This window comes from Bos mutus, chromosome 9, assembly GCF_027580195.1.
Source record: "Bos mutus isolate GX-2022 chromosome 9, NWIPB_WYAK_1.1, whole genome shotgun sequence".
NCBI lineage: Eukaryota > Metazoa > Chordata > Mammalia > Artiodactyla > Bovidae > Bos > Bos mutus.
This window is the reverse complement of record NC_091625.1, coordinates 95,512,203-95,537,904: the sequence shown is the minus strand read 5'-3', so window position 1 is coordinate 95,537,904 and position 25,702 is coordinate 95,512,203. Positions and strand designations below refer to the sequence as shown.

Sequence of the window (25,702 nt, the reverse complement as noted above, 5' to 3'; positions counted from 1 at the left end):
CTATTGGAAAGTAATTTAACTGCACCCCAGAACAAAGCTCTAGAATATTTATAGAAATTCAAAAGTATTCAGCACTCAGTAAGACAAAATTCACTCAATCCATTATCTAATAAATAAACTATCAAGCTACAAGAAAACAGGGAAGTATAACCTATAATGAGAAGAAAAGTCAGTCAATGGAAGCCAATCTGAAAATGACACAGATGATTCATTTCAACTAGTAGACAAAGATATTAAAATAATTTTGACTATAAGAGGAGAGTGAAAAAGCTGGCTTAAAACTCAGCATTCAGAAAACAAAGATCATGGCATCCGGTCCCATCACTTCATGGCAAATAGATGGAGAAACAATGGAAACAGTGACAGATTTTATTTTCCTGGGCTCCCAAATCACTGTGGATGGTGACTGCAATCATGAAATAAAAGATGCTTGCTCCTTGGAAGAAAAGCAATGACAAATGTAGTGTATTGAAAAGCAGAGATATTACTTTGCATTACAAAGGTCCATCTAGTCAAAGCTATGGTTTTCCAGTAGTCATGTATGAATTTGAGAGCTGGACAATAAAAAGGCTGTGCGACGAAAAATTGATGCCTTTGAATTGTGGCACTGGAGAAGACTCTTGAGAGTCCCATGGACTGCAAGGAGATCCAACTAGTCCATCCTAAAGAAGATCAGTCCTGAATGTTCATTGGAAGGACTGATGCTGAAGCTGAAGTTCCACTACTTTGGCCACCTGATGTGAAGAGCCGACTCATTGGAAAAGACCCTGATGCTGGGAAAGACTGAAGGCGGGAGAAAGGGATGGCACAGGATGAGATGGTTGGATGGCATCACTGACTCAATGGACATGAGTTTGAGTAAACTCCAGGAGTTGGTGAAGGACAAGGAAGGCCTGGCGTGCTGCAGTCCATGGGGTGGCCAAGAGTCAGACACAACTGAGCAACTGAACAAAACAACAGCAATTCCTTGTATTTAGAACATAGAGGAACACTTGAGTATTAAGTGGAGAAATATTAAGTAAGTAAATATTAAGTAGAGAAGTAAAAGATATATAAAATATCCATATTAAACTTCTAAAGACTTTTAGATACAAAGTTTCCTGGACAGAACTAACAGCAGAGAAGACACTGCAGAAGGAAAGGTTAATGAACTTGATATAGCAAAGCGAGGCACAGGTTTTGCAGTTGTCCTGATGAGAAACAAAACCATCCCTGAAGTAAGAGAAGGACAACAGAATTTAACACTTAGGGCAGAAGGATTTGGAAACTGATGGAAACATAGAATTGTTAGGTTGCTCCCGGTTTCTGGCTCAGGTGAGTGAGTTGACTAGCAAGAAATACAGCCATTGAGAGGTTTTCTGGGGTTAGTAGAGGACGGAGAGTTTAATTTTGATACAAACATTGAGAGGAGTTGACCTGAATGGGTCATTCTTTCTTTCTTTTTTACCCCTAGTTTTGCAATTTTGAAAACTATTGATTGGAAATCATCTTTAAAATGTGCCTAACTTGTTTTAACAAAGTGTGCAGTGTGGTGTCAGGAGCCCTGGATGGGAAGGAAAGAGAGCTTCTGGTTTTGGCTTGGTCCCTGACTAGCTGTATGATCGTGGGGAAATCTCAGTGCATACCGTTTCCCTAATCCTTTCCTGCAGGCCGCTGCATTGGAACTACCTGGGTACTTGTTAAAAATGAAAACACCAACTCATCCCAGAACTACAGAATCAAAATTTCCCAGGGCACAGCCCAAGTACCTCAATGTAAATTTTTAAAAATTTTGACACTGTGAAAGTTATAGAAAAGGTGCAAGAATCATACAAGGAATTCCTGAACAATTTCACCTAGAGGACCTGCTGCTGCTGCTGCTGCTGCTGCTAAGTCACTTCAGTCGTGTCCGACTCTGTGACCCCAGAGACAGCAGCCCACCAGGCTCCCCCGTCCCTGGGATTCTCCAGGCAAGAACGCTGGAGTGGGTTTGCCATTACCTTCTCCAATGCATGAAAGTGAAAAGTGAAAGTGAAGTCGCTCAGTCGTGTCCGACTCTTAGCAACCCCATGGACTGCAGCCTACCAGGCTCCTCCGTCCATGGACCTAAATGGTAACAAATTACTATATTCATTCGCTCTCTCTTTCTACACACACACACACACACACACCACGCACAGACACACAGAGGTTTATTATTATATATGTGTAGGGTTTTTTCTGAACAATGTAAGAGAAAGTTATGGACATGAGATATGGTTCCCTTTTATTCCTAAATGTCTTTGTTTCCTAAAATCCAGGAATTATAATATAGAGTATAATTATATAAAAAAATGGAAATCAGCACCAATACAATAACACTATTTAATTTGAAAACTTTAAATTGCCAATGGATCCACAGTGTTCTTTACAGAAAAAGGAAACCCAAGGCCTTGCATTCCATCGCCTTGTCCCATTAGTCCTTCATCCTCTGGAGCAGGGCCTGGGGCTTTGTTTGTTTCTCATAACATTGGCACTTTTGAAGAGTACAGGTCACTGATTGTGCAACTCGTCCCTCACTCTGGGTGTGTCGACTGACTCCTCGTGATCAGGTTCGGGTCGTGCACTTGGGGCCATCCGTCATAGCAAGGGAGTGATGATGTGTCTTTGTGCATAGAGTCCAGAGGCCCTGGCAGTTGATCAGTTCTGTTTCTGGAAATGGTAATTTGGTGATTGGTTAAGGTGGTCCCTGCCAGTTTTCTCCACTGAAAAGTGACTTTATATCTTGTAATTAATAAGGATTTGGTGGGGAGAAAGTGTGAAAGTGTTAGTCGCTCAGTCGTGTCTGATTCTTTGCAACCCCTTGAACTGTAGCCCACCGGGCTCCTCTGTCCATGAGATTCTCCAGGCAAGAACACTGGAGTGGGTGTTCCCCACTCCAGGGATTGAACCAGGGTCTCTGGCATTACAGACAGATTATTTACCATCTGAGCTACCAGGGAAGCCCCTGTGGAGAGAGACTTTGAGAAAATATTAGTCCCTATAATCTCGACCCTTTCCCCCACTGGCTTTAGCATTCATTGATGGAAGAATGTTACTGCTGTTGAGTTGCTCAGTTGTATCTGACTCTTTGCGACCTCATGGACTGTAGCCCACCAGACTCCTCTGTCTATGGGATTTCTCAGGCAAGAATACTGGAGTGAGTTGCCATTTCCTTCTCCAGGGGATCTTTCTGACCCAGGGATCAAACTCACATCTCCTGCTTGGAAGGTGGATTCTGAGCCACCTGGGAAGCCCTTTCATTGACAGAGGGCCAGCGCTTGGGAACCTCTGCGCTCACTGCATGGTGACCTCTGCACTCACTGCATGGTGACCTCTGCAGGCCAGTCCCAGCATGTGGCCTGGTGTCTGCTTCATAGCAGGTGGTTCCCAAGTGGTAAAAAGGAAGCCAGAGGCAGCTGTGTCTTTTCTCCTGGCTGTGAGTCATCATCAATACCATGAAGGAGATCACTAGCTGTAACTGTGATGTTTTATGATCAATTTTTCACTTACCCCATGAGATGTTAATTCCATTTTAAAAATTCTTAATTTTATCTTTTCTTTAAAGATTTTTTGGAGGTGGACCATTTTTCAAGTCTTTATTGAATTTGTTTCGTGTTTTGCTTTTTTGGCCGAAGGGGGATGTGTGATCTCAGCTCCCTAACCAAGGATTGAACCCACACCCCTTTCGTTGAAAGGCGAAGTCTTAACCACTAGACAATCAGGAAGTCCCAGTAATTCCATTATACAATGCTTTCTTCAACATGGGAGGCTGCAGTTGTGTGTGTCGTGGAAAAACAAGAAACTAAGACAGCTCAATATACGCTGCTGCTGCTGCTAAGTCGCTTCAGTCGTGTCCGATGCTATGCGACCCCATAGACAGCAGCCCACCAGGCTCCCCCATCCCTGGGATTCTCCAGGCAAGAACACTGGAGTGGGTTGCCATTTCCTTCTCCAATGCATGAAAGTGAAAAGTGAAAGTGAAGTTGTTCAATCGTGTCCGACTCTTAGCGACCCCATGGACTGCAGCCTACCAAGCTCCTCTGTCCATGGAATTTTCCAGGCAAGAGTACTGGAGTGGGTTGCCATTGCCTTCTCCGCAATATACGATACAGGAATGAAAGCTGGACTTAGTTTATTCATTCATTCATCCAATAAATATTTATTGCACAATTTCTGTATGTTAAGCCCTGCTATAGCAGTATATAGTGGTAACAAGACAGTCATGGTTCCTGCCCCATGGAGTGTGTCGTCATGTGATGCTAAGAAGTACCATTTTTCTCTGCTCTCGTCTAGCAGTTGATGATGAGCAAGGATTCCAGAAATAACCCTCTCTTCCCTCCCAGGTTATTTCTGAAGCATCTCTCTGGAGGGTTTGGCAAAGCTGCATGTACAATGTATAAAAAGGAGCACTTATTAGAAAGAAGCCTATGTAATTCACAGCTGTCTTTAAGATTCATCCATAGCATTATTCACCTAAACTTTCTACATACCTGTGCTGTGGAAAACCTACTTCGAGTTGTTTTCAAAAGAACAAATCTGAATCTGATCAGGTCTATTTTATTTCCCAAACCAGCCTGTAGAGTGAAAACCAAGATAAACTCTTGATACTTTCTGATTCATAAGCGAAGTCAAACCATTCACACAGATGAGCTTTCCATAATAAAATTAGCGAGGTCATGATAATGAGTTAAATGCAACAGTGCCGATGTGTACATTATAATTTAGGTGAGTAAACTAATGTCCTCCCATAAACATCTGATAACAAATACAACTTTCCAAAACAAACAAAAGAGGGAGGAAATGCAACTCTCCATAACAACCTTGCAAAGCCAGTACAGCCTGGAGATTAAGGGTTACAGCCCCGACTGAACTCCGATAAGATAGGAGTAAGGCTTTTAGGATTTACAAACAGAATGGCCAAGGAGAATTTTCTGCAAACAAATTAGCCTAGACTCAGTTGGACAAGATACAGAATAAGAATTTTTCAAACTGCTTACTGTTTATATCCTTGAGTGTTTCTGATGGGTTTGACTTATAAACCTTCCCAACCTTCTGTCGTAATTTTGTAGTAAGATGTGACTGTGAGCTCAGTGCCAAGTATTCTCAACATAACCTTTGTCAATGGCTTTACCTTGTTATTAACTAAAGCCCAGAGTTTACTGTGCTTCACAGTCCACAGGTTTGGACAAATGTATAATGCATTTACACATGTGTGTGTTAGTTGCTCAGTTGTGTCCGACTCTGCAACCCCAGGGACAGTAGCCCACCAGGCTCCACTGTCCATGGGATTCTCCAGGCAAGAACACTGGGGTGGGTTGTCACTCCCTTCTTCAGGGGGTCTTCCCAACCCAGGGACCTAACCTGGGTCTCCTGCATGGCAGACAGATTGTTTACTGACTGAGCCACCAGCATAGAATAGTTTAAAACAGTCTAAAATTTTCCTGAGTTCTACCTATTCATCTCTCTTCCCATCTCATTTAATTTTCAAAACAATACTATGAGGTGGAATTTCACAGGCCCTGTTACAGCTGAGAACCCTGACCCCTCATTTCCTTCTCTACGAAGCTGTGATGTTTGTGTTTACCTCAAGTGTTGCTGTGAATCTTCATGGGGTTGACAGGCAAAGGCTTGGGAACCATCAGTATGGTGGGTGTACATGGCATTTGGTGCAAACTCTGAGTTATCAAGACTTCTCTGCCTATGTGGCCAGGATAAGACTGTCCCATCTTGGGACCCTGATGGATTTCCCTTGTAGCCCATAGTTTCGGACGAAGCAGAAGATTTAGGTTTAGTTTGTTTAATAACGACTAGGCTGAGCAGAAAGAGGGCTCCTGGGGAAAGGGTGGCCCCAGCAATTCCTCGTTTCCTCTGGAGCCCCTAGAACTCTGAGCAGCTGACACAGAATGGGAGTCAAGGTGAAGAGCATTCTGACTTTGACTGGCAGTGACCGAGGGGGCAGTGGTCAGGAGGGTAAGCAGGGAGACAAGGGTCTAGGCTGGGCCAAGTAGTGGGAACCTTGAGACCTCAAGGCCCCTTTGCCAGGCGCCGCGAGAGTGTGTCACATGACTGCCTTCCCCAGCTTGGCCTCCTCTGTCCCCATCTATCTGCAGGCTTCTGGGATGGCCCCTGACGTCTGACTAGGTTGCCTTTCCCTTGGAGAGGAGGTGCCCTGAGCCCTCAGAGGGTTCCTGATCCAACCTGAGAGAAGCCTCGTCACCCTGGCATCATGGCTCCCCCTCCTTGCCCATCACCTCCCCACCACACTCAGCTCCACCCTCCTCCTCTTCCTGGAAGCCCTCCAGGGAGGCCTCACTGTGTGGGAGGAGGTGAGTGCAGGAGTCGAGAGGGGCTGGGAATTCTGTGAAGCTCTGTCTGCCCACATCCACAGACTTCACACTCCTTTCCATCCCGCTGCTCCCGCTCTGGAAGGCCTGGCCTGTGGCATTTGGGGATGGGGTCATGGTCAATGAGGGTGCTGTGAGCACTGGGCTCAGCCGCCCGGCCAGATGCAGGAGGGTGGAGCAGGAGCTCAGGCTGGCTCAATTATTCCAGGAGAGTCTACCTTCCTGGAGGAAAAAGCACCACTCAAAGGTACCTGGCAGCCTCTGAAAATCCTCACCACATCCTGCTCTGCCTGGCAACACGGGCTGTGCACCTTCTTCTGTTCCAGCCTGTGGCCAGGAAGGACCCCAAGGAGAGGGTTCTGGACTATGGGGGCAGTTTCATAAAGGCACACTCAGGAGCTGCCTGGGTGGCACTTTCCAAAGTGAAGGCTGAGCCCCGGAGTGGGGTGGTGGGGGAAGGTGCGGGAAGTTGGAGAGGTTAGGGGGGCTTGGAGGAGGGGCAGCCCACCCAGGACTCTGCACCTCACCACATTGCGTCTCCTGGGCCACTCAGGAGGTGGGGCAGGTGGGCTTCATCACTGAGGGGGTGGGGTGGAGGCGGAGGGAAGCTTTTGCTTTACTTGCTGGCTTGGCGTCTCCTTCCCAGACCTGAGCTGACTGGTGGCGTAGGGAGCTCATGGAGCCTGCGTCCTGGCGCGGTGGGAGATTTAATCAGCTTGGTAACCTCTTCCCCAAGGAGGAATCGGGGCTGGAGATTCTCCAGCAGGAAGGTGAACCCCAACTCTCCCAGACGTGTCTCTGTCCCCACATCTCAGACGGGCATCCTGCGTCAGTGTCCCGGGCCCCAGAGCCGGGCCCTCTGCGGTGTCCTGTGAATTAATTGGGGCACAACAGTGGGCCATTGGCCTCATGGGTGATGGAGGGGTCTCTTTGGAGTCTTCACTGCTTTAACCCAGGAGTCACTGTTCGGAGCAACCAGGAATGCCCTCAGCAAAGGTTCATCCCAAGGAAGGAGTGAATGAAGGTGAAGCCGCGTGGCTTAGTGACAACAGCCCGACAACCACCTCCCCCCTCCCCACAACCCGGCCTGGGCCCCGCGGGTAGGCTGTACTGTCCACACTCGTGTGTGTTTCTCAAGTGCCCTGTGGTCCAGCCCCAGCCCATTCCACAGTAGGCACTAGAGGCCTCGGCCGGAGGGTCCAGGCCATGTAGCCTGATGCCCGGAGGACTCAGGGTGGCAGCTGTGAATCAGGCTGCATCGTCTGCCCCTTTTGCTGGGGAGAGGAGTGCAGACATCTCAGACTGTCCGGGATGATAGGACGTGCCTCCTGAGTACTCGGGGAGCTAGACGCGCACAGACCTTCCTTCCACCGCCCAGGGTGCCTGGGAACGCCCAGCACACGGGGTAGCCGTGCGCGTGCGCAGCTCCCACACCCGGTGGTCTCCTGCGCGACCCCTGGACCCGCTCTAACCTGAGCTGCGCAGCTGCTGCTGTGAGCAGGTGGGGTACCCCGTTCTGCACCGTTGCAGGGATGCGCTGTAGACAGTATCCCGTGTAACCTGAGTGGAAAAGCATCCGGAAAGTCGGCTTGGAAACCTTTCTCACATCGCTTTCACAGTGTCTGGAACCCGCCAGGGCAGGTGCTTTGACTTCATATCTTTCTTTTAAAGGAGTGGGGGTTCTTGGCTCTTAGGTTTCATAAATGGTTGCTGTTCCACACATTTATGTCTTGTCTCTTCTAAGAAGAGTTTGAACTCTCCCACTCCTGTAGGTTAAGAAGTACCGTCTCACACCTCTTTTCTATCCCTTTTTTGGGTCTAAAAGAAAGTGAATCACTTAGTCGTGTCCGACTCTTTGAGACCCTATGGACTGTAGCCTACCAGGCTTCTCTGTTAAGAGTACTGGAGTGGGTTGCCATTTCCTTCTTCAGGGGATCTTCCCAACCCAGGGATCACACCTGGGTTTCCTGCCATTGTAGGCAGACGCTTTACTGTCTGAGCCACCAGGGGAGTCACTTTGTAGATGCTCACTACATTTTCGTTCATTATTTAAAAAGCTGCCTAGTGCAAGGTGGGCATAGAGGGTTAACCAACGTTATCTGAGCTGATACTTCTCATGTGGATCATGATACACTGCAAATGCTCATACCTTGAGTATGATTTCTGAGAGCACACGCGTTGTAGGTCAGCAGGAAAAATACCTTGTTTGTGGTCCACCCCACTGACAGGTTTTGCTGAATAATTGTAACTCACCAGTGTGAGTACATAAAACATGAAATCTCAAAGGTCCAACGAGGCAAATATTTAGCAGGTGGATGGGTTTTAACACCTAGAAGAAAGACAGGAGGCAAATACAGAGGAAAAGTGAGAAATGGAGATTGGTCACGCAGAGAGCCCTCAGCATGGAGGATATGGTTGTTCCTACCTAAACCCAGGAATGTCTGTAAGCCCCTAGCCACACTCCAGAGGACTTAGCAAGCTTACGGCATTTTGCTGAGTGCGTTTGACTTGGAGAGGGTTCCGCCTCCACCAGTTCTTGAAATGAATGAATTTGTTCAGTAGAAAGACCTGGAGCAAAAGAATGTTTATGAAGTCTCTGTAGTTGAGGCTGAGAGATGTTTGTGCTTAAGTTGTGTTTAATGTTTGTGCATTAAAGAGTGAAACGTGAGAATCTGTAGGTAAGGAACTGCTCTCTCTGCAGTTAACATGGCTGTCCTGAAGCTTCCAGGGTCTGAGGAAACTGACGTGGCCGCAGGATGGAGCAGAGCCAGAATGTGGAGCTCAGTAGACGATCACGACGTTGAGCAAGACCAGGCCAGAGGAGAGTCTGCAAGTCACACCACGGACGCATATGTGTGCTTTGTGCAATTTGTGGTCTGCCTCTTTGCTTCATTCTTTTTTTCGTACCTTGGCATGGACCCACCAAACATCAATAGAGGTTACTTCAGACCTTGTCTGCTGTGAGCTATCAGTAAATTTGGTTTCTTCTTTACAAATTAACCTTGTTCATCCTCAACTTTTTTTTTTCTTTTTGGTTGGGAGCATCTGCAGAAGGTCTCTGCCTGGAGATGGTGTGCTAACCTATGTCTAGCAGACACCAGCAAGGCACCCAGGTTTGATCATGGCAACAAGGCAAGGCTTTAGGGAGGATCATTGAGAGCAATGAGGTAAAAGAAGCTCCTAGCACAGGTGACTGCTTTGCACCTCACCTGTAGGATGTGATGTTGTTTGCAGTGACTTATTTAACAAGGGGCTAGAGAACGGAGATTTGTGTTTTAGCTAATGAATGGAGGGTGAAGGCCTGGAATTTTGTTGTTGTTTTTACTTTCTATTTTGGGATGATTTTTGACTTATAGAAAAAATTTCCAACCAGATTTCTTCACCCAGATCACCCAAATGTGAACACTTTTCCACATTTCTTATTGTTCTCCCATCTCCCCACTTCCTCTGTCTGTCATCTCTATCTTTACCTGTATCTCCAGCTACATCATATTCTGTCTCTTTCTGGCTGTACACATATACATTTCCACGGCAGGCAGCTAGTTTTAATTAGGTTGTTTATTGACTGGGGAAGAATGTTAGGTGGCATGGGCGACACTGGGGGAATAGCTGATGAAAATCATGGAGTATGAATGCCCCTCAAAATTTGCTCTGTTTCATTATTTACAAGTATGTGTCTTTCTTGAGGGGAGTTATCTGACGTATTGATTGCCATAGGTTTTGAGATTTCTCAGTTAAAGCATGTTTGTTTTCATTGGAAAGGAAATACTGTGGTCATTTTCAGGGCTGAGGGCTGTTGGTTCTTTTGGAGATATGTAAAAAGGGAGGAATGTAGGGATTTTATTTGGGGTTTTTCTTTAATAAGCTCAATCTTGTGGGTTTTACATCCTTTGAGGCTTTTCTGAGAGTGGAGGGAAGCTGAGCATGTGTGGAATGGCAGGGTTTACAATGCAGGGTCACCTCCTTTACATCACAGCCAGTCCTTGTTAGAAAATCATAAAAATAAAAACAAAGTTGAGACACAATGGCTTTCTGAATATATTTCTGTATTGAGTGTGAAACTTAATTACTTTTAGCCTGGCACTTTAAGCCTCAACAAAGAGGACTCGGGTAACATGATTATCACGATTTTAAACATGAAAAGCCGTCTTTCTAAGTGGTATTTACTCTTCTGTGTGCTTTGGAGGCTCTCCCAGTCAATGTCAGCATGATGAATCACTTATTTAACTTTGCTTCTTAAAGTCTCTTTTAGTTTAATGCAACTGGACCTTTCTTTCTTTCTTTTTTTAAAATGAAGAGTCATCTGAATTCCTACAGGAACAAAACCACTTTTGATTTTTTAGGATAAAAAGTGAGAATGGATTCAAAAGCCATTTATAGGATGATTTGCTTTTATAAAGATACAGGAGCAGGAGAGAAGGGAGCCAAGGGCAAGTGGGGATGATATCACTGATGAGGACTAAGTGGACGGAAGAGGATGAGGCCCAGGAAGGGGACACTAGTCGACTGCAGAAGCTGGATATTTTTTCTTTGCTAGCCTTTTGCCCAGTATTAAATAAATTATTGATTTAGTGCTTGAGGTCATCACAGTCTCACATTACCATGGACCAGTGCTGTACTATTACTTGGTACTGCATAGAAATGATGTGAAGATTATAATGTTGCTTTAAAGTGTCACAAGATATTCTTCATTTTATAGTGATAGTGATGGAGTAATTTAGGTCAATCATCTCACTGAAAATAACCACCAAATAATTGTTGTTCTCCAGTTGCTAAATCGTGTCTGACTCTTTCCGACCTCATGGACTGCAGCACACCAGGCTCCTCTGCCCTTCACTATCTCCCAGAGTTTGCTCAAATTCATGCCCATTGAGTCAGTTCTCCTGCCCTCAGTCTCTCCCAGCATCAGGGTCTTTTCCAATGAGTCGGCTCTTCGCATCATGTGCCAAAGTAGTGGACCTTCAACTTTAGCATCAGTCCTTCCAAGGAATATTCAGGGTTGACTTCCTTGAGGATTGACTGGTTTGATCTCCTTGCAGGCCAAGGGACTCTCAAGAGTCTTTTCCAGCACAACAATTTGAAAGCATCAATTCTTTAGTGCTCAGCCTTCTTTATGGTCTAATTTTCACATCCATACGTGACTACTGGAAAAACCATAGCTTTGACTATACAGACCTTTGTCAGCAAACATTAAAAAAAGTTCTTTAATAGCATCAAGGAGCTATAAAGGTAGTGAGGAATCACTGGCTCCAGATTTGGAAGAAGATGAAAATTCATAGAAGCGAGGTTGGCATTTGGGACTACTTTTGACCAAAGGGCAACTGGGAATCTGAAATACATGTCTAGGAGAGTGAGCAATATGCTTCTAGTCCTGTAAGATCAGGGGAGCATGAAATTTGAGCCCAGGGCTCCCCAGGATAAAACTTCCTATGCCTTGGTCTCAGTTTCAGTGGAGTTGCTTCTCCTAGAAATAAGGGTGAAATGGAAGTCAAACAGTTCCTCCGTGAAATGTTGCCCATTTGTAGGTCATCTGGGTGACCAAGAAAATTTTATTGCCTGAAGTTGGACTAAATGATAATTGATTGGTTTGATTGTGCCCCAGGACTAGGCAAAAGCAAATGAAAACTGTATCTAAAGAAAAATAGCATCATCTGAGGCTTCAAAATATTTCTATAAATTAAAAAATACAATGTCAAGCACATAGTCAAAATCAACTATAAAAAAACAAAAAGCTGGGCACAAGGTACACATTCACCTATGAAAGAACCAGTGAAAATAAGAAATAACACACACACACTCATAAGAATATCAAGTATGGGAACTAATAGCAAGAGACTACCTAGCAACTATATTTACTACTTTCAAGAAGAGAAAGGGAAGCTTGAAAAATTTGGTCAAAATGTTAGTCCTTCAATCCTGTCTGACTCTTTGTGACCTCATGGACTATAGCCTACTAGGCTCCTCTGTCCATGGAATTCTCCAGGCAAGAATAGTGCAGTGGGTTGCCATTTCCTTCTCCAGGGGATCTTTCCCACTCAGGGGAAAATTTGTTAGATTATTGAAAACTATAAAAAGTGGCAAAGCAGACTTACATAAGAGCAAAGTAAATGCTAGTACTTGAAAATCTGACTGAATTAAAAATTCAATGTATAGGTTCAATGACAAATTAGATATAGTTGAAGAGAAAGCTATAGTAAACTATAACCTTGGTTATAGCAGCTGAGCACTGAAGAATTGATGCTTTTGAACTGTGGTGTTGGAGAAGACTCTTGAGAGTCCCTTGGACTGCAAGGAGATCCAGCCAGTCCATTCTGAAGGAGATCAGCCCTGGGATTTCTTTGGAGGGAAGGATGCTGAAGCTGAAACTCCAGTACTTTGGCCACCTCATGCAAAGAGTTGACTCATTGGAAAAGACTCTGATGCTGGGAGGAGTTGGGGGCAGGAGGAGAAGGGGACAACAGAGGATAAGATGGCTGGATGGCATCACTGACTCGATGGACGTGATCTGAGTGAACTCCGGGAGTTGGTGATGGACAGGGAGGCCTGGTGTGCTGCGATTCATGGGGTCGCAAAGAGTTGGACACGACTGAGTGACTGAGCTGAACTGAACTGAAGCATGTAAAGGCAATAAGGTCATGAGAAAACATAAAACCCGTAGAGGATATAATTAAAAGGTCCAGCATATGTCCAAAGGGCTACTCAGAAGGAGCAGAGTCTAAAAGTCTTAAGCATAAAACAAAAACGAGTGACAATTTTCCTAGGAAAATTCCCAAAGTTTCTTAGGATAAACATAAAGGATATATTATAGTGAAATTGTAGACAATCAGATACATAAAGCTGCCAGAGAGAAAAAGAGATTACTTTTAAAAGATACGATAGTTAGACTGATAATAGAGTTATTGAAAGCAAGAGTGGAAGTCAGAAGATAGTGGAATATCCTTACTGTACTGAGAAAAAAAAACAACTCACCAATGTAGACTGTTAATAAAAATGTCTTTTAAGTATAAAAGTGAAATAAAGACATTTTCAGGCAAAATCAGAGAGAGCTGTTACCACTAGAACTTCAGTAAAGGAAACACTAAGGAGAGTTGTTTAGGCAGACAGAAAGTAATCCTAGATGGAAGGTTAGGATACAGAATAAATCAAGAGCAAAGGAAAGTATAAATATATGAGTAAATCAAAATTATATTGATTTTATAAAACAATAATAATGTATATGTGTGGGTGCATATATATGTAAGTTATTATCTATCCATTTATATATCATCTAAGCAGAAACATCATTTTGCCAACAAAGGTCAGTATAGTCAAAGCCATGGTTTTTCCAGTAGTTGTGTGCGGATATGAGAGTTGGATCATAAAGAAGTCTGAGCATTGAATAATTGATGCTTTCAAATTGTGGTGCTGGAGAAGACTCTTGAGAGTCCCTTGGACTGCAAGGAGATCAAATCAGTCAATCCTAAAGGGAATCAGTCCTGAATATTCATTAGAAGGACTGATGCTGAAGCTGAAACTCCAATACTTTGGCCACCTGATGGGAAGAACTGACTCGTTGGAAAAGACCCTGATGCTGGGAAAGATTGAAGGCAGGAGGAGAAGAGGACGACAGAGGATGAGATTATTGGATGGCATCACTGACTCGATGGACATGAGTTTGAGCAAACTCTGGGAAATATTGAAGGACAGGGAAGACTGGTGTACTGCAGTCCATGGAGTTGCAGAGTTAGACACGACTTAGCAACTGAACAATAACAATGTATCATCTATCTATTTAAAGACATAAGACCTAAAAATCTTTAAGTTGGGAGGGACATTAAAGAACTTTTAAGTGTTGGAAGCTCCAGTACTTTGGCCACCTCATGCGAAGAGTTGACTCAATGGAAAAGACTCTGATGCTGGGAGCGATTGAGGGCAGGAGGAGAAGGGGACAACAGAGGATGAGATGGCTGGATGGCATCACCGACTCGATGGACATGAGTTTGAGTGAACTCCGGGAGTTGGTGATAGACAGGGAGGCCTGGTGTGCTTGCAAAGAGTCGGACACGACTGAGCAACTGAACTGAACTGAACTGAAGGTCCTTTTATTGTCCAAGAGGTAGTAAAAGTACCAAGTACTCTTAAAGTTTGATAAATCAAGAATTCATGTTATAATTTCCAAGGTAGCCATAAAAGCAAAATAGAAAGAGTAAAACTTTCAAATAAATAAAATGATAAAATGAAGCTATAAAAATGAAATAATAAAAATGGTCAATCCAAAAAAAGGCAAGAAAAGAGAAAAAAACATGGAGTGAATGAAGCAAATAGAAAACATACTGAAAGATGGTAGGTTTAAAGTCAAATATATTAGCAAGTATATTAAATATAAATAGACAAAATACTTCAGTTAAAAGACAAAAACATTCTGACATGATTGTAAATCAAAGCCAAATTTTATGGTCTTTTAAAGGCACAAATTAAAATGTAAAAATAAAAAGAATTTGAAAATAAGAGAGTAGAATAAATCACACTGTGCCAATAGTAGCCAAAGGAATGCTGGTAAATCTATATGGACATCAGACAAACTTGATCTTAAAGCAAAAAAAAAATTTGGAGATTAAGAGTCATTTTTTATTGACTAGGGATTCAATCCATTGGGAAGATAGTATAATTTAAAATTTATATGCATCTAATTTTATGGCCTTGAAATATTTGAAACAAAAAGAGACAGAAAGACTTGTGAGGGGATATGGATAAATCCATAGCCATGCTGGAGTTTTACAACAAATCTTCCTCAGAAAGAGGAAAAGCAGGCAAAAAAAAAAAATCTGTTAAAAAAGATTTCAAATGCATGAGTAGAAAACTGAGATGCTGAAACCTCTGCATGGATCACAGAGCAAGTCTCAACAATTTCAAAGGATTTTAAAATGACAAGGTATATACTATGATCACAATAAAAAACAAAAAGATAATTGGAAAATCAGCATATATTAAAAAATCAGCATACGTATTAAGACAAGTATTTAACTCAGTAGCTCCCCCAAAAATCTAAACAAATATACTGCTTTTTTTTCAAAACCTGTGAAAGTAACTCCCTTTAGGGAGATCTTCACTTTAAAATGTTATATTAGAAAAGACTGTAGGCTGAAAAAACTCAATGAGCCAAGTATTCATCTCAAGAAATTGCAAAAAGGAAAGCAAAATAAATGCAAAGAAAGAAGAAGTAATAAAAACAAGAGAAGAAAGTACTGAAAAAGCAGAATAGAAAAGATCAACAAAGTCAAAAGTTGTTCTTTTTGAAAAGATGAATAAAACTTTTCAAAAAACTTGGGTGAGACTGATCAATGAAAAAATGGAAAGAACATAGAAATAACCAATGCTGGACATGGAGAAAGGAGACATATAGGCTGAGCCTTAGAGGATGAGCATGCATCAGGAGGTGATGAAAGGGAAGGGGCATCTTGGGCAGTGGGAACAACCTGAATTGGGACTGAGGCCTCAGTTACTCACTGGCCAGAGCAGTTGGATGGTTGTAAGGGTAGACAGGACAGGAGGCAGAGCAGGCCAGGATGGCCCAGACTGGGAGGGGCAAGCTGAGGAGTTTGGGCTTTATCTTGAGGGCCAGGAGGCACAGTGGAAGATTTTAAGAAAGAGAAAGAAAAAGCCATTTAGGCTGGCCATCCTGGCTACACTTGGGGAATGATTAGGAGGTGGGATGTGGTGGAGATGCCAGCCTAGAGTTGGGGAGGCCAATGGGCAGACAGATGCAGTGGTCCAGGTGAGAAAGACGAGGGTCTGGACCAAGGTGGAGAAGCTGACAATGCAGCAGGCTTAGAAACACCCTGGGGCTGGCAGCTGCTGTCACAGGACAGAGCTTTAGGAATCACCAGTATGTGCAAATAGCAAATAGCGTGGAGAAGAAGAGGAATCAACTGCCAAGGTGAAGAGTATTTGGAGAGTCAGGAAAAGTCCTAATGTTAGCCCGTTATGTCTGACTTTGCAACCCCACCGACTGTAGCCTTCCAGGCTCCTTCTGTGCATGGAATTCTCCAGGAAAGAATATTGGAGTGCATTGCCATTCCCTTCTCCAGTGGATCTTCCTAACCCAGGGGTTGAACCCAGGTGGCTTAACCATTTACCAATCAGGACACCACCGGTGACTCTCACAAGACTTCAAGGAAGAGTCCAGCTTCTGGAGCCTAAGTGCCTGGTGTCATCCTGGTGAGAGTATGGCTGGGAGCTTGGGTTACTGTGAGGGAGGAGAGAACACAGCATTGGAAAGCCTTGTGGGATCACAGACATTTTTTTAAAGTTGGAAGATGCATCTCTTCCCCCCTTTACTGCCTGCCACCCTCCACCTGAGAAATGAAAATCAGTGACTCACATTATATGACTAAGATTTTCCAACTATGTCTGTCCAGGTTGTCCTATTTCCTCCCTCTTATTACATATTCATAAGGAAGTGTTTTTGAACCTGGCCTCATGATTACTCTTAGTTTATATGTCTTTATCTTGGCTTCCTAGGTGGCTCAGTGATAGAATCTGACTGCCAATGCAGGAGACGCAACAGGCTCCGGTTCCATCCCTGGGTCGGGAAGGTCCCCTGGAGGAGGAAATGGCAACCCCCTGCAGTATTCTTGCCTGGAAATTTCAGTGGACAGAGGAGCCTGGCAGGCTGCAGTCCATGAGGTCACAAAGAGTTGGATGTAACTGGGCACGCAAGCACGCTAGTTACTTTATTTACCATATAAGAGGATGGGGAGACAAATTTTTTAAGAATTGCAAAAGAGGAAAATTTAAAGGATCATCATAGCTGTTTCTGCCAAGGAAGTCTATGAAATGTTTAAATCAGGAATGGCCAGTTTACATGTCAGACTGGTATTTCTGAATCCCAATTTTTTCTCCTCTGTAACATATTGTAATTGAAAGATGCCCAAACAGATGTTTTCTGTTATATGGATGTGGTTCCAAAGGTTTCTTCATATGCTGCTCACAGACAAATAATCCCAAAGGAGCTATAGGGGCCAATAATCTTCATTTTGTTATTGCATGTGAAAACATCTCAGGCTGTTTATGTTAGACGAATTTCATTTTAGAACAGCATTATTATTAAGACACACCTTTCTGTGCACATTTTTAACAGTAAATTCCTTTCCCTTATCTCGTGGCTCAAAATTCTACTTACTCCTTTCATGGTCATCAGATCATTTATTCATTTACTGTGGTCATTGAGAATCCCTCTTCCTTAGTCAGATTTCATCCCTCAGACATGGAGTCCCTTGGAAGAGATACTCAGGTTATTTAAGTGTGTGTTCAGGCACACCTATGAACACAAGTGTCAAGTTTTCCTTTAGGACTGGTGCTCCAGAAATGAAATATTTAAAGTGAAAATGGAGGAGACATTGTTTCTACAGGAGAGCTGGCGAAAGCACTGTTTGGTTAGACTGTATCAATATTGGTTTAAATCTTGTTACGTCTCAAAGTCATTCTGAAATCAGAGCTGGCCGTGAAGAAGCCCTTGTTAAATAAGAATAACCCTCTCCTGGGGATCTGAAGCTCTGACCCAAAGAACGGGAGGGGGACGATGCTGACCATGTGAGAGAGATCGACTGTATACGCAGTGTGGACTGAAAAATAAATACCGGCAACCTAAAAGTTAAAAGTTAGATTTTATTCGGTGAGAATGTTAGGACTCGATCCAGGGAGACAATACCTCAGGAGACCCCCAGAGAGCTGACTCCAGAGAGGCAGGGGAGAAGCCAGGCTATATACAAGGTTGCAGCAAGGGGCAGGTGATCTGAATATGAAAAGATTACTGTTGATTAAGAAAAACTAAATCGCTCACAGGAAGAGATTTAACAATCTTCTATGTATGGGAAGATGCAGGCATCTGGGCTTGCTGAAATCATTTCTTTCATATGTACCTAGCTATCTGGGGCCAGTCCCCGCTTTCTCTATTTTTCACTTCCTAATTCCTTGTTTACCGTAAGAGATGGTGGATGTGGCACATGGCCACCTCTCACGTCCCTCCAGCTCCTCAGCACTTACCGGGAGGAAGTAGCTGATGGCTTCCAAACAGCTGGCTTTGTTTCACCTGGGCTCAGAAATTTGTATTTGGAAAAGGCTTGTTGACTGATGGTAGAGCAGAAAATATTTCATTTCACAGCAGTAAGACTTCTGGGAATTCTAGAATATCCTAGGATTTTAGAACAGACTATCTAGTTACTTCCTCTGAGACTGTCCTGGATCTTTTGCTCATCAGTAAACAAGGGCGGGAGAGACGAAGGGGAAATACCACAGGGGGACCTTCCAGGTCTCGTGCTGGTGACGTTAACTTCAACAAGGGGAACAGGGTGGTCGAGTTGGAAGCTGGAGTTCCTTGGAGCTTCTGGAGTTCCAGAACACAGAGATCTCCTGTGCTTTTTGCTGTGGGTGGAAGTGAAGGGGCACATTTCCTGCTGGTGGATGGATCTAACATAACCACAGACACCAGGCCTGAGTCCAGGCCTGGGGCCTCCCTGTGCACCCGGGGGCACGGGTGGAGCAGGATGTAGAAACCTCAGCCACACCATTTGTCCATTTACTCACTCACTCACTCAGCAAGTGATCATTGAGCCCTTTCAGCATGGCGGGCATTGTACTCGGCTCTAAATAAACCATGGTGGGAAAAACAGGTACAATCTCTGGATGCTTGAAGAGTCTGTTGGGAGAGATGGAGGTTGGAAAACTAGACAAATGAAAACTAAATGAAGAATAAAATCTATGCAGGAGGTTTCGGGGACAGGGGTTAGAGGTCACAAAGTCCTCTGAAGGCAGAGGCATTGGCCAGAAGGACAGGGGAGAGGGCCAGGGCACCTGCCCAGCAGGGAGGGAGCAGGTGGGAACCAGAGGGGGGCCTTGCTGTGACAGCAGGGGAGAACCTAAGGAAGTTCAGGCCAGGGAGGGAGGCTGGGAAGAGAGGGGGCTGGAGGCCTGAAAAAGCTTTTAGACCAGATAGTGGAAGCCAGAGGGTGGTTGTCAGCAGGAAAGTAACAACCCCTCCTCCTCCCACCCTCCTGCACTGGAAAGATATAATTGCAGCAGCTTGGAGAGTGGGTGGGGCTGGCTGGACACAGAGGGGTGTGAACACAGTGAGGCCAAGCGGGACAGGCCGGTGGGAGGCTGCCCTTCCAGGTGGTCAAAGGCCACCACCTGTGGCCTTGGCTTCCCCGTCTCCATCAACTCCCTTCATCTAAGACATTCATTATCCTCCTGCACTGGTCCCCCTGAGATGGGGGTCGGAGAAGAGCCCCTCGTGAGCGCAGTGACAGCTTCAGGCAAATGACTGCTCCAGGGAGGGAGCGTCTTCACTCCAGCGGTAGGTGGAGGAACCACCCCTCTGAGTAGATGCAAACTGAGAAAATGTGAATTGGCACCGTCCTACCCTTCCCAGGTGGCGCAGAAGTAGAGGATCCGCCTGCAATGCTGGGAGACCTGGGTTTGATCCCCAGGTTGGGAAGATTCCCCTGGAGAAGGGAATGGCAATCCACTCCAGTATTCTTGCTGGAGAATCCCGTGGATGGAGGAGCCTGGTAGGCTACAGTTCATGGGGTCACAAACAGTCGGACATGACTGAGCTGCTAACACTCACTTAGTGACCTAATGGGACAGAAACCACCTCAGTATTCCTCCATGCCATTTAAAAAGTCTGTTAACACTAGAACCTATTATACAGAGTGAAGTGAGTCAGAAAGAGAAATATAAATATCATATTCTAATGCATATATATGGAATCTAGAAAGATGGTACTGAAGAATTTATTTGCAGGGCAGCAATGGAGAAACAGACATAGAAAGTAGACTTATGGACATGGGGAGAGGGGAGGAGAGGGTGAGATGCATGGAGGGAGTAACATGGAAACTTACAATACCGTATGTAAAATAGATAGCCAATGGGAATGTGCTTTATGGCTCAAGAAACTCAAACAGGGGCTCTTTGTCAACCTAGAGGGGTGGGCTGGGCAGGGAGATGGGAGGGAGGCTCAGAAGGGAGGGAATATATGTATACCTATGGCTGATTAATGTCGAGGTTTGATAGAAAACAACAAAATTCTGTAAAGCAATTATTCTTCAATAAAAAATAATTTTTAAAGCCTGTTAACATTAATGTTCCCAGTTAGCAATCTAGCATCCCATTCAAAATATTCTGCCATGCATACAGTAACATACATGTGGAGTTGGCAAGGTGAAGAGTCTATTGAAATGTTGACAATCTAGAGGAGAGGACCTGAAAATAATGGACAGATAGCTTCGAAAACATCTGCTATTGTTCCCAAAGGAACATGCAGGAGAATGCTTGCTTTCAAATCTTGTCCTGAAATGAGGAGACACAGTTTACAGGACAATGGGACCAGAGGCATCTTATGCTCCTATGTTACTCTTTGGCTCTCTGAAGGCTCCTGAGGTTTTGGGGTACATGGCAACAGGTTGAGGTTTGATGTTCATCTTTGGAGACCCCGTGTCTTCATTGGCTACAACCTCCTCCCTCTCAGAACTTCTTTCCTTTTGAGCACCAGGCACCCTTTAAGCATCTCCCCACCCTCCTCCCCTGCGAGATACCCAGGGCCACCTCTGCAGCCCCTCCCTGGTGGGACCCTTCAGGAAGTGGCCACTCTTCCTCCTGCTGTGGTGCAAGCTCACAGCTCGGGGTCCCTTCCCTGCACTGTTCGCTCTGTGCTCTGGGCCACCGGCTCATTGGACCTATAATCCAGGCTATTGGGCCCTGGTGCTGGCAGGCACTTCATTGAGGTCACCAGAGAACAAAACACTACTTGCTTTCAATGCTGTCTTTATTTTAAAATTTGCCCTTAAAAAGCAGCCAGACAGAATTCATTATTCTCGAAGCAGACTTCCCTTTTTGGGCAGGCCTGCCAAGTAATTGCCGAGGAGACACAGAAGCAGTGGGATGCAAAGATGAGGCCTCGGGACACACGCATTTCCCCAGGTCTGGGCAGCAGGACCCTGGCTCAGTCTTCCCCCAGGACAGAGTCAAGTGCCAGATGATGCTGTTCGTTTGTCTCTGTGTCCCCACATCACACCCCAGCTCAGGAGCCCATGGTTCCCGTCAGTGCTCTGCAGAAACTGTATACATCCTGGACCAACACTGAAATAAAAAAGCAGCCACGTTGGTTTTCCAGTGGTCACGTATGGATGTGAGAGTTGGACCATAAAGAAAGCTGAGAGCCAAAGAATTGATGCTTTTGAACTGTGCTGTTGGAGAAGACTCTTGAGAGTCCCTTGGACAGCAAGGAGATCCAACCAGTCCATCCAAAAGGAAATCAATCCTTAATATTCTTTGGAAGGACTGATGCTGAAGCTGAAACTCCAATACTTTGGCCGCCTGATGCGAAGAACCGACTCATTGGAAAAGACCCTGATGCTCTGACAGATTGAGGGCAGGAGGAGAAGAGGACGACAGAGGATGAGATGGTTGGATGGCATCACCGACTCAATGGACATGGGTTTGGGTAAACTCCAGAAGTTGGTGATGAACAGGGAAGCCTGGCGTGCTGCAGTCCATGGGGTTGCAAAGAGTTGGACACGACTGAGCGACTGAACTGAACTGATTTGCTTGTTCTCTCCTTTCCCCATATTCTAATCATATCTTTCCTTGAACCTTGGTAAGCGTCATACCACCTTCATGGATGTTTTACATAGACTCTACCCACCTTTTCTCTGTCTTCTTCAAGCTATGTTCTTCACTCAGGAACTGTTCTCCACTGCCAGCTGTGCTAGGTTGTTCTGGGCCAACGTGGTCAAGCTGGCTGCACTGCGATTCCTTACTTTTCCTTCCCCGGGTTAGAGTTGGCCAAGATTTGGAATCAAGATTTGGATGGCATCACCAACTCAATGGACATGAGTTTGGGTAAACTCCGGGCGTTGGTGATGGACAGGGAAGCCTGGCGTGCTGAGGTTCATGGGGTTGCAAAGAGTCAGACATGACTGAGCAACTGAACTGAACTGAACTGAAAGCGATTTGTGTGAGCCTTGGAAGGTAGGAGTGAAGTGTGACCATCACTCACAGAAGTTCCTGGTGGTCACGTCTAGTGATGGGTGGACTCAGAGCTGCCCAGTGGCTTCCAGCTTGCCCCAGGTCCTCTCTGCTCTGGGTCCAGCTGCTCTGCCGAGCTGCTGGCTTGGCTGGCCATAGTGGGTCCAAGCCCAGTATCAGGTCATAGACCCTCAGAGGTAGAAGCCACTGAGGCATGGCCCCAAATCCCCCTTCATAAGACCCCTTTATTATCTTATTTGGGGGCTGCCCACCCCAGCTTTTCAGATTTCCCCACAAGCTCTAACTTTTCTGTTAGAGCCACAGGTGGCCTAGTGAGTGATTCTTCTCTGATCCTTCAAACTTTGCCTTCCAAGTCTTCACTTCTTAAACCACTCCAAGATTTATGTGAGGTCTGAAGTGAAGTCGCTCAGTCGTGTCTGACTCTCTGCAGCCTCACGGACTGTAGCCTACCAGGCTCCTCCGTCCATGGGATTTTCCAGGCAAGAATACTGGAGTGGGTTGCCATTTCCTTCTCCAGGATATCTTCCTGACTCAGGGATTGAACCCGGGTCTCCCGCATTGTAGGCAGACGCTCTACTGTCTGAGCCACCAGGGAAGTCTAATTAGACCTCTAATGTGAGGTCTAATTCACATTAAATCCCCTATCCCTAAAACCTGGCTTTGCTTTTCTCACTGAACCTTGATTGTACACTGTCCAACCCTCCCAGATGACCTTTGAGCCTGCTGCTCGGGGCCATGACTTCCATTTCTTTGAACTACTTCATCGTGCCCAGGGCATTGCTGGAGACAAGTAGATGTCCAATGGTGTTGGCTGATTGATAGACTGAAAAAAAAATGTTCCTACAAAATGTTTTTGGATAAATGACCCTCCTGCTGCTTCCCCTCTCCCAGAAAATGTAGGAACCTGCTGCTAAATTCCAGGGCATGGAGTCATTCAAGTGTCAGCTTCTGTGTGTGAAGATCCACCATCATTTCTTAGGACTCCGTCACAGGACAGTGGAGTGCAAAGCAGGGATTGAGCCCATTTGCTTTTCCCTCTGCACCTAGGTAGAGCAAATCAGCTCTCAGAGGTAGACTGTTACCAGATGAGTGACCAAGGGAGGGAGACTCAGAAGAGACTCATGTCCAATAGTGTTCAAGGCTCTGCTTTAACAAGTGGGTAGTCAGAATATTAACGACATGTGAGGAACGCTGTCACTCTTGGGATGTCTAGTAATCCATGTGTTCAAGAATGTCGGAGTCTTTCTAAGAGGCGAGACCAAGCCTGAAAGTCTGATGTCCAACAAATGAGTCATACAAGTTAAGTGCAGTTTTCACAGCTTGCCTTCCTAACTCTTTCTTTCTTCCTTTGTATTAAAACATATTTTGAAGTCTTACAATCATTTTTATTTTCTTGGGCTCCAAAATCACTGCAGATGGTGACCACAGCCATGAAATTAAAAGACAGTTGCTTCTTGGAAGAAAAGCTATGACAAACCCAGATAGTGTATTAAAAGCAGAGACATTACTTTGCCAACAAAGGTCCATCTAGTCAAAGCTATGGTTTTTCCAGTAGTCACATATGGATGTGAGAGTTAGACCATAAAAAAGGGCTGAGCGCCAAAGAACTGGTGCTCTTGAATTGTGGGGCTGGAAAAGACTCTTGAGAGTTCCTTGTATAGCAAGGAGATCAAAGCAGTCAATCCTAAAGGAAATCAGTCCTGAATATTCATTGGAAGGACTGATGCTGAAGCTCCAATACTTTGGTCACCTGATGCAAAGAACTGACTCATTTGAAAGGACCCTGATGCTGGGAAAGATTGAAGGCAAGAGGAGAGGGGGCAGCAGAGGATGAGATGGTTAGATAGCATCACTGACTCAGTGGACATGAGTTTGAGCAAACTCTGAGAGACAGTGGAGGACAGTGAAGCCTGGCATGCTGCAGTCCATGGGGTTGCGAAGAATTGGACATGACTTACCGACTGAACAACAACAAAATTTCCTTCTTTCAAACACTTAACACAGAATTTATCTATGTTTGATGATCTTGCTCTCTGAAGTCCTTGTGTGGGGGACCCAAAATTTATTTCTGTTAACTCACTTTCATGGTAATTTTTCCTTTGCAAATTTGATCTTGGGTTGTGAGCTTGAATTTGTTTGATCTTTATACTGGGGAATCCTGAGAGCCCAAACTGGGGATTTCCCTCCAGAGAAGACTTTGCATTTGGTTTCACTAGGATTTGGCATACTGCAGTGTCTTCAGGTGGAGAAGGCGATGGCACCCCACTCCAGTACTCCTGCCTGGAAAATCCCATGGATGGAGGAGCCTGGTAGGCTGCAGTCCATGGGTCGCTAGGAGTTGGATACAACTGAGTGACTTCACTTTATTTTTTCACTTTCATGCATTGGAGAAGGAAATGGCAACCCACTCCAGTGTTCTTGCCTAGAGAATCCCAGGGACGGTGGAGCCTGGTGGGCTGCCGTCTATGGGGTCGCACAGAGTCAGACACGACTGAAGCGACTTAGCAGCAGCAGCAACAGCAGTGTCTTCAGGTGGTCAAACTTAATGCAGGAATCTCAAAGTCATCTTTTCACCTAGCAGCAGGTGCAAGTCTCCAATTTTTATTGATGAGTGGGATCATCATTTGCTTTCACATCAATTGCACCTGATGCCTCTGTTTGGAACTTGTGACTCCCTGCTCTGATTTCAGCTCAGTAACTTAAAAAAAAAAAAAAAGTGTCTTTGGAGACTTAACTTACTTCCTGGAGCCCAGACACATAAAAAATAGTATAAAGTCTATTTTATCTAGGATCTCACTTTGTAGAGGGAGAGAAGTCTGAGCACTGTGGGGGAGCCCCACGTCTTATTCTCTCCAAGATTGTTTCCCTGGATAACTCAGCTTCATTGAGCCCATAGAATCAGTTTCTCTCCTTTGCCATATTTTTAGCATCAGTCTTGAACTATCATTATGCACTGATGATGTATAAATGGATACTGTAGTTGAAGAAAGGCACTTTCAAAAAGGCTATTCTATTAAACTGCTATGTAAATGTCACAGAGTAAGACTTGAAAAGCTTTCAAGGCACTGAAACCAGAAATAGTATGTACAGCTTGGTCCATTTTTTGTGCCCACTTCCTTCTAGGGCAGATTTTAGCCTTTCCTGAGGCCATACTTTTTTTAACTCCAAAGTATTCCATGTTGGGACCATCTATAGAAAGTTATCTTTGAGAATTAGATTTCTAACTTGCTAGTCTAGCAAGAGAAGTCCTGTGCAAGCATAAAAGCAGTGAGAAAGATGTGACCAATCTATTCTTTAAAAACATTGCAATAAAAGTAGTCAGTCTCTTCCTA

At 44.8% G+C, this 25,702-nt stretch overlaps 1 pseudogene; it reads right to left on the bottom strand.

The window, feature by feature from the left end:
* Window positions 1-25,702, bottom strand: part of LOC102282846 (cytosolic arginine sensor for mTORC1 subunit 2-like) — a 96,792-nt pseudogene that overhangs the window by 55,763 nt on the left and 15,327 nt on the right.